The following is an 8,294-nucleotide window of genomic DNA, read 5'->3' on the forward strand; positions in this document are numbered from 1 at the left end:
TGTTGAATAGAAATGTACACACACACACACACGCACACGCACACGCACACACACACACACGCGCGCGCACACAAAAGAGAAATATATTTTCATTTTGAGTATTCCTAGACCCCTTTTCTATATCTTGAAATTTTCACTTAAATTCAATAATATTTATTATGTGCCAACCAGAACTCCCTACCCTCATTAGAGTTTACAATCAAAAGAGACAAAGACATATGGGAAGAAACTTCAAATATAATTGAAAGTGCCATGGCAGAGCTGTGACACGCCTGGGGTTGACTGTTAAGTACGGGTGACGGTGTCTGTTGACGCGGCTGCTGACACCGGATCTGCCTGAGTGACAGTGACAACCACCGCAGAGGGGAGTAAGGCTCTCCCTGTCTCGTGTCATGTTTGCTGTCTAAGGGAGCTCACACAGAAAGTGTCGGTTGACATAGATACATCATTACGTGAAAACTATTAGAGCTGAAAAGAAGAAAATCTGTACTTGAGAGAAATATTTCTGTATTAAACAGAACAGGCCACTGAAGTCCTACTGACAGATCTGTTCAGAAAAAGATGACGCTGGGGGAATGTTTCCTGGCACGAGTCACCACGAGCCCAGCGTCAGTACTGGGGATTCTGTGACACATGTGTCTTTTATTTAAATTTCACTTCCTCAAAAATCCTCTTCACCAAGGTGTGGGCCGCCTGCGCTGGTTGCCAAGGACACAGGACTAACTTGTCCCAGGGAAAAGCCACACTCCAGCGTAAGTGGCACGGGCCAGATGGCCTGAGCGGACCAGCAGGCCTCACGGCCCTGCCAGGAGGACCCCGAGATTCGCGGAGGCTGCTCTCTGCACGTACTGTCCGAAAGCAGGAAATAGCACGTGAGTAAAGAACGGGTATTTCATAAATTAGGAGTGTTTCGTATTACCTTGTCCCCTCACACCTATCAACCGCAGACTTTCACCGAACACCGTCTGTGCCAGGAACTTTGCTAGGCAAAGGAAGTGTCTGCTCCCAAGGGATAGAATCTCGTTAAGGACACGGAACGTAGTCATGGTAATGCAAATACAACGCAGCAGACTCTGTGTAACGGGGGGTGATGAATGAGGCCAAATATTTCAGTTTTAGGGAAATATTCCGATGCCGAGCTACTCCACCTGGAAAAGACCAGAACTGGACCACTTCCTTGAGGACTGGGGCACAGTTCCCACAGAAGGAGTTTTCCTATTGTCAATCATCCTACAAGAGGCTAAACCAGAGTGGGGTGGCGAGAAACTTGGGTATGGAAGAAACTTATATTAAAAATCACGACTGAACCGAATAAATCTGAAGATCTAATTGGCTTCATTCAACGACTCACGGATCGGGCAGCATCTCATCTCGCGTTCAGAAAGGAGCTCCAAGGGCCGGACACAATGGAGGCAAAGCGAGGATGTTATTCCAGCAAAGAGCGGATCGTTTCGGGACCAGTCACCTTCCCTAGGGGGTCGGCGGGGGTCTACGGGGCAGATGACCTCCTAGTGTCGTCCAGGACTTGGGGACTGACGGGCTGGAGGCTCGTTCCTGGGAGAGGCTGACGCTGCAATCAGGTTAGGTACTAAGCCTTGGTTTGCTAACGTGGGGCTCAGCGCAGGTGACTCCATTCTTGGCCCGTTGTTTCTTTTTTCTTAACGCTTGTCTCTTTCTAGGCAGCGGCATTTGATGCACGAAGAGGACTGAGAATTCTGGAGGGGCTCGAATAGTGGGGTTTCGGCTGCCCCTGGTCGGAGGACACAGGATGAAAGCAATGCAGAGAATGAGCCGAGACGTGCCCGCAGGTGAGCACGGGCTCAGACGGTCGTCAAGAACCTGACTTAGGAGCCTCTCCTGTCCACCACGCAGCCGGGAAGCCTCGGCGCCATCAGCACGGCCTCCGCTGCACTGCGGGTCATTACGAAGGCCCGGCACACACGTTTTGGGAAGGAGTGACACCAGGGAGCGCAGATCCTCCTCTGCAAAGCCAGACGGGTGTGCGTGTGGGATGAGGGGGCGTCAGGGCCGTCGGGCGATGCGGGAGTACCACGCGGGGTGCTGTCCCACAAGGCCCTGCGGTCAGGGAGGCGGAGGCGTGAGGATCGCACGACGCAGTCTGGACAGAGGACGCGGAGGGGTTTGTGCCCAAACACACGAGCAGCAGTGCTCTAGGAATGGCCAGAGACCACCGAGGTCTGTTTCGTGAACCTCATTTCGTGGCAATGAAGTTGATGGGAGATTCGCCATGACGATTTGCATGTAAAGATTAAGTGTGCTCTGATTCCATAATAACATTTCATACTTAAAGCTCCACTATTCATAGGGTAACCATCTGTCCCTTTGCCCAGATCGATTCCAAATTCTGCCCGTTGTCCCAACGTAATTATCGACGACACTCATTTTCACCATCGAATGAGTCCCAGCTTGAACAATAAGTGACGTGGTCACCCTCAGCGAACACTGCCTGGATGACGCAGACAGAACCACAGCGTCACAGGGCAGACGCCGCTGAAGGATGAAGGCGACCGTATCTGAAATGTGTCTTGAAGGAAGGGGGGATGTAAACAGAGAAAAAAGCAATGATTTTATAGGAAAAAAAGTGATGGTACGTGAAAATAAACGAGGCATATCTGCCATTTTTTGCTGACATGTATTTAATTCTTTCCACGTCATGCACGATTTTCTGTGCTTTTACATATATGAACGCTTACGCTCCTACTAACCCTATGAAGCAGGCACCATCGCCATCCTTCTTTAGTGAGGCACAGAGAGCCTGACTCGTTTACCCAAGCTACGCAGCGAGGAGGTGGCAGGGCAAGAACGGACACAGGCAGCCCGGGCGCCCCGCGGCACACCGCCCACCGGGGAATAACGGGCAGCTTCATCTTGCGAAAATTTCTGACGGGAGAAAGTTGTAGATGAAGCTGGCGAGATGGGTCAAAGGGCCGCAGGGCCTCAACGTGGCATCTGTACTTCGGTCCTGAAGCAGCGTGGAGTGGCGAGGACTCTGAGACGCTGACTCAAGCAAGCGCAGCTTCAGAAGATGCATCTGCGGGAGGCGCACACAGAAGGGATCAGAATTAGGCTTACGGGGTTGTTCTAACCGGACTGGTTCACAGACTCTGATTTATTTTGCTTCCCTTGCTCTGCTCATCGGTATGAACATGGGTGACGTCTTTAAGAATTGCCTGCAGCTAAGATCTGTGGGTAACAAGGATAATAATACTAATTTGTGGTTGATAAGGTTAAGAATTCAGAAAGTACCCGGGAGGCGGGCGCACACAGACATTTGTACGTACGAGTATTTCTTGTTTAGAGATACGTATTGAAAGCAAAGCCCCAGAGCTGAGTGTGAAGGCTGAGAGGCCGAGTGGAAGATGAAAGGGTAAAGGGCAGGAGGTCTATGAGAATGACATCAGTGCTTCAGGGCAGACCGGGTCTGCTGCTTGTTAGGAAAAGTGAGCCCGATCCGCAGAGGTTTCCATTCAAAACAAGCAAGAATTTTCACACGGTTAAAACTATCCAAGAGCGAACAGACGATGTGATTCTATGAGCATTTGCTCCAAATGCCTCTATTCTAAAAGTCCAATCCATCAAATGTTACACAAAGACGAAGAAGAAACATAACTGACAGTCTATAGACTAGAGGTAAGTCAGTGAGAGATGGACAGGGAGACTGGGAGACTAGACAGATACCAGCTAGATAAGCAGAAAGGTATACAGACAGGGAGGTAAGTACTATTACATTGTTTCACCAAATCTCCCAGCCTCCCAAATGTGGAAACCCAATCAAGACGAGACTCTCAAGAGTTTAAGGGCTCTGCCTAAATAATGACTTTCTTGGTCCATGTACCAGTAAACGGGAAAAGGAAAAAGACCGAAGGCTTTGGTAATTATTTCTAACATCTGGATTTGGACAATTAGTATTTGTTCTTGTGCTTAAAATTGGGTAGCATTTCACATTATTAAAGAGCTAGTGAGTATTGAAATTTGGGGAGATTATTTTCCCTAAAAGGTAAAAAATAAATACTTCAAAGTATTCCTTCCCTCGGCATGTGCAGAAAACCTATTTCACGTTTCCTTTATCAGCATCGACATCTGGGGCAGTGTTTTTTCACATCTGGGATTGTGTATATGTTTGTGTGAAGAGTATAGAAATGCAAATTATATTCCTGAAAGTTTAAATCAAATTCATCTCAAATAGTAAATTTAAAAAATAATTGCTTGAAACTTCCATACAAGTAAATCGATTAAAATCATGAACATTATTTACCCTAATTTATATATCCCACATCATTTCATTTTCTTTGCCTAGGTGGCTTCTGTCTCATCGTGGCCCAAAGGAACATCCTAGTCAAGAACAAGATACCTGTCTTCCAATGCTTATATGTTGTTTTGAGAAAAAATGAATTCTGCAGATGAACAACAATGAAGACAATTTCACTTTTAAATCATTTATTTCCGCAGAAAGACAACTAATGGGGTTTTTAACTTATGTTTCTTAGATTATATAATGAAGTCATTATTTCCAGAGAATAATTCCTCTTTCCAATTGCTTGAAACCACTGTCATAATAATTCTTTTCAATTAAGAGACATACTTCATTTCCAATACCCCATTCTCTTCATTTCCTCTAAAACTCATTACAAACCGAATAATTTTACTCAGCCTGAGCAGCTTCTGGAAACACAGTCAAGGGTTACAGTATAATTGTGAAGTTTTAAGGGTGTCCTTTATCTTTTTTCTTGGAAACATTTTACATCGAGTAGAAACTCAGGCTTTTTAAAACTATTTCTTTAAGGAAGTGCATCTGTTATGAAAAAGAAATATAAGAAAACTATAGCTTTTCTCCAGGATCAGGATGATACAGCATTGTTAAAATACATTTTGTGAGACACGACTGGATCAAGAAACAATGATTGTTATTAGATGGCTAAAGAGAACAATCAGAAGGAAGTTTTAAAAAATAATGCCAGGTATGTGGCTAGTTAAAGTCAGCGAAATCAAAATGCATTCTTGCAAATAGATATTTTTTGAAATTTAAGCTTTAATTTCAAAAGCAATGCTATTCTGAAAACTTAGTAATCGGGCTGGACTTTGTAATAAGATGTAATAAGAGGCCAAAATGAGACATATTTTGAGGTGTAACATTTAAATAAAAACCTGATGGACAAAAGAAAAATAATTTAACACAATTCCCAGTTCTGAGAATGTCGCCGCGCGCTTCACTTACAGAGCCGCACCATTTGCTCTTTTCGACCATCGAAAGGCTGCTGCTGGCGCTGCCCGTTTCACGGATGAGGAAACGCAGGCTGAAAGAGGACAAGTCGCTTGCCCGAGATCACACAACCAGCTAGCGGCAGAGTCGGAACCGCGAACCAGCCATAATTCGAAATCCTTCATTTATTAACATGAGCCTTCTTTACGCTGCTATGCTACGATTTCCCTGGATCGACCGCGTGAAAACAGAAAACAGAAAAATATGGGACCGACCTAATGTCCGTGAACAGGGAATTATTTCAGTATATTTATCGTTGAATTATTCCAATATAATTCTACACAACAAAATTGTACGGCAATATAAAACTGGTAAATCTGCGTGTACTTCCATGAAAAGCACTGTAAGACATACTTTAAAGAGTAAAAACAAGATAGAATATTAAAAAACAACATGATTTCAGTTACGAGTTGTTAAAATTACAAATAGATATAGATGACAGACGAAAGAAAGAAAGGAAGGTGACAGACAGACATATACTGAGAAAGAGACCTGCCTACATCCGGTGTTATGTTTACTTTGATCTTGTGACTGTGATTTATCGTTATTCCTAGAAAACCCGTCTACGCCACAGGTCAGAGGCCAAGGTTAGACGGCTGCATCCCCTTCCTCACAGGTTCACGGGCACCCTAGGACTCGGCCCACCACTACCACGCCCACCACAAAGCACCTCTGACATTCACCATTTTAAAGCACTTCTGCTTGAATTACCTGACTTGGCCCTCAAAATACCCAGAATCCAAGCGTCCTGGAGCAGTTACGCTTTTCTGCTATTCCGTGCTAGTAGAAACTCGTATTTACTCGTGGGCCAGCATGTATGGAGGGTTTACTGTGAGCCAGCTTCTCGTAACAGGTGTCGTCTGAGTAGAAAGATGAATCACATTAGACAAAGATTCTACCCTGAATAAAACAAGCGACCAGTCTGTGCTGGGAGAGGTGGTGAGTTACAGGTGCATAAACAACAACTTAAAGTAAAAAGTGAATAGGTGACATTAGAACGCTTTGGGAAAAGGGACAATTATTGTCTCGCTGATCTGCAAATTGGGAAGCCCAAGGCCCTTCTGTAAGATTCGAAACTCTGCATTTAAGTTGTGCACGTAACTTTCTTTGCTTAGTTAGTCGCAACAGTTCTTCTAAGATTTTACCGATCCTATGACACTTTGCACAGTGCGATGAGCTCAAGGCTCAAACACACGAAATGAGAGGCAAGTCCATCCACTTACCGGCTGTCCGGCTGGGAGAGCTGTTTAATCTCTCTAAGCCTCTGTGCGGTGAGCTGCAGCTTCCAAAAGCACTCACGTCAGTATTTCTCTCCAGAACCTTGCCACTCCGTCAGAAAGAGAAGTCAGCGTCTCCTCTTGAAATTGGGCGTTCCTCATGGTCACGCTGTCACTCAGTGAATAGAAGGTGGCTTAACACAGCCATGACTTCTGAGGCTAGTCACGAAAATGCTTGCGCGTGCTCGCTCTCTCTCGTTCTCGACACTCACCTCTGAAACCATCTCCCGCGCTCCTAGGCAGTGCCGACCGGTCCCCGTGAAGATATCACGAGTCCGTCACATCGAGCACCAGGCCTGTGAGCAAACGAGCCCTCAGATGACCACAGTCTCAGCCTTCGAGTCCTCCGGCCGAGGCCGCAGCTCTGTGGAGGAGACGAGCCAGCCCCTGATCTGCCTTCCTGATCCAGAAGCGGCATAAATGGTGGTTCTGATGCAGTCTGGAAGAAGCGATGGGAACTGGAACACTCGACTTCCTCATCTGGAGAAAAAGAAGAACAGCATTTGGAGACAACATGAAGGGCTGAGGACAGCACCAGGCACGCTGCAGACACCAGGTGAGTGGAAACTACTGTTAGCATCTTAGTCCCTCCCGGCCCGTCCTCTCCGCCCCATCCCACATGGCTCTGCCCGCTCTGTCCACCTCCGCGGTAGGAAAATGAAGCCCCGTTCTGAAACCACCCTGACAGACACTCCGGAACCAGACCAGCCTGCAGTTTATGAGGAGCGAGGTGGCTTTTAGCAGGCTGTTCGTACATCCCTAATTCTTCCCAGCAAACTTGAACTCCGAAGGTCGGAATGAACAGAGACCAAGGGAGTGGCTGGAACAGCCCAGAGCGGACGGGGCAGACAAAGGATCCTTCGTGATGAACCTGCTTTCTAACTTTTTTGTTGTCACTTAGGGCAGTAAGTACTTGTATAACGTGTCTCTCTCTCTCTCTCACACACACACACACACACACACACACACTAATTCACCAATGGAAATGAGCACATGTGTGATCAGAAACCATGGTGGCTGGTATTTGGAGCATCGGTTTAAATATGTCATTTTCTGCCCATTCATTCGCCTTTCGGACGGCCCTCTGCCCAGCACCTGTGCGTGCCGGGCTCTGCAGAAGCACAAGGGATTCAGAGATTCACTCTCCGTGGCCTCCGCCCGTGCAGGTTAACAGTTAAAGGTAGAAGAACACACGAAAGTCCTTTTTGTTTTTCGAGTTGTTTCTTCTCCCAAAAATTCCTTAACGTGTTGCTGCTGTGACAACATGTCATAGTTAAAGTAGCCAACATTTAAAACAAGCTGTATATTAAAACAGCTGCGATTCACGCCGATGTGCTTCTCTGGCACTCACACTAGCTTCCCTCAGCACCTTCCTCGTTGGTGCACACGTCAGCCAACATGTATTTCCGGTGTTACCTGTCTGGCCTTACCCTCAGCCAACGCGCAAAGGTAGATAACGCCAGCACTGCCACGTGGGCACAGACGTCGCAGCGCAGACTGCTGTGCACGTAACTTAATAAATACTTGCTAAACAAGGCAATTAAAACACGGTTCTGGTAAAAACAGGTTTTGTGCAAACAAAAAGGACCAGACAAGCTTTTCAGGAGCTCCACGCTGTCCCCGAGGGAGTCTCGTCGCTCTGCAGAACGAAGCGCCCGCGTGACCTTGAATGAGCGACGCCCTTTCCGAGCTGGCGGCTCTCGCTGCCTGAGACAGCGGCTCCACTGGAGACAGTC

The 8,294-nt window shown here is 46.7% G+C and overlaps 1 long non-coding RNA gene across 2 annotated transcripts in view; it reads right to left on the bottom strand.

The window, feature by feature from the left end:
- Window positions 1-217: 217 nt before the first annotated feature.
- The window catches only part of LOC105300351, a 15,810-nt gene continuing 7,733 nt past the window's right edge, over window positions 218-8,294 (bottom strand). The window contains exons 3-4 of one of the 2 annotated variants that reach the window (XR_896595.2): window positions 6,505-7,038; window positions 218-3,052 (exon numbers count right to left, since the gene is read on the bottom strand). This is a non-coding gene — a long non-coding RNA (uncharacterized LOC105300351). Of the gene's footprint in view, window positions 3,053-5,992; window positions 7,039-8,294 lie in introns of both variants that reach the window. The other variant, XR_002783365.1, reaches the window with a different exon arrangement.

The sequence above is a fragment of the Pteropus vampyrus genome, unplaced genomic scaffold (assembly GCF_000151845.1).
Source record: "Pteropus vampyrus isolate Shadow unplaced genomic scaffold, Pvam_2.0 Scaffold209, whole genome shotgun sequence".
Classification (NCBI taxonomy): Eukaryota; Metazoa; Chordata; class Mammalia; order Chiroptera; family Pteropodidae; genus Pteropus; species Pteropus vampyrus.